Source organism: Protopterus annectens, chromosome 5.part0 (assembly GCF_019279795.1).
Source record: "Protopterus annectens isolate FY-2018-M chromosome 5.part0, PAN1.0, whole genome shotgun sequence".
Taxonomy (NCBI): Eukaryota; Metazoa; Chordata; order Ceratodontiformes; family Protopteridae; genus Protopterus; species Protopterus annectens.
In genome coordinates, this window is record NC_056735.1 from 1,109,522,819 (window position 1) to 1,109,523,756 (window position 938).

A 938-nucleotide genomic window follows, 5' to 3' on the forward strand; every position below is an offset into this window, starting at 1 on the left:
CTGAGTCTCCTATTCAAAAGGAGGGATACACTTGCCTATTTTTTTAAACAATTTTATTGATTTTAGATAAAACAAATTGATAAACAATCACATAAATTTTACAGAAAAATTGTAATTTCAGAGGTTATAACATATAAAACTCAAATGACTATATATAATAACTGATAAAATAAAATAACTAAGGTATGTACAAATACATCCATTAATCTTTACATAAAAGGTCGTACTTTAACCATTTTTGATTATGTATCACATATAGGGGGAAAAAAGAAATTGAAGTTGTTCATTGTAATTGTTAATCTTTTTTCAACAAATTCTGTAAATTCACCCTTATATAATAAACACAAGTCTTTCTAGTTGTTGTAGAAATTATAGTTTTAAGTTGTAAATGACAAACTTCATTTAATATATTCTTGAATTCAGTGAAAGTAGGAGGAGATTCAGATATCCAATTTTTTTGTTATGCTCTTTCTGGCCACAGCAAGTATTGCCCAGAGTAAAGGACATTTTACTTTTTTAACACTGCGTGATATAGGTGTATTAAAAAGCAGCAGAGACTTGTTAAGTGTGAAATTATCTGTGAATCATGCCTGTAAAAGTTCATTAACACTTCCCCAAAATACTTTTATGGCAGGGCAATCAGAGAACATATGAGCCTAACCTATGTTTATGTCTGACTTACATTTGTTACAAATCTTCTGTTTTCTGTTTATTTTATTCATTAGTTGAGGAGTATAAAATGATATGTACATAAATCTCAAGGTGTATAATTTCCATTTAAGTGATAGAGTTGTTTTCCCTGCTGATTCTAATATGCTTATTTTGTCTTGATTACAGAGAAATTCATTATTAATTGTATAGAAGTAATTCCAATAGCTTTCTGGACAGCTAGCTATACATTTCATCTCTTATGATTCTGAATATAAAGGAAAGTTTGC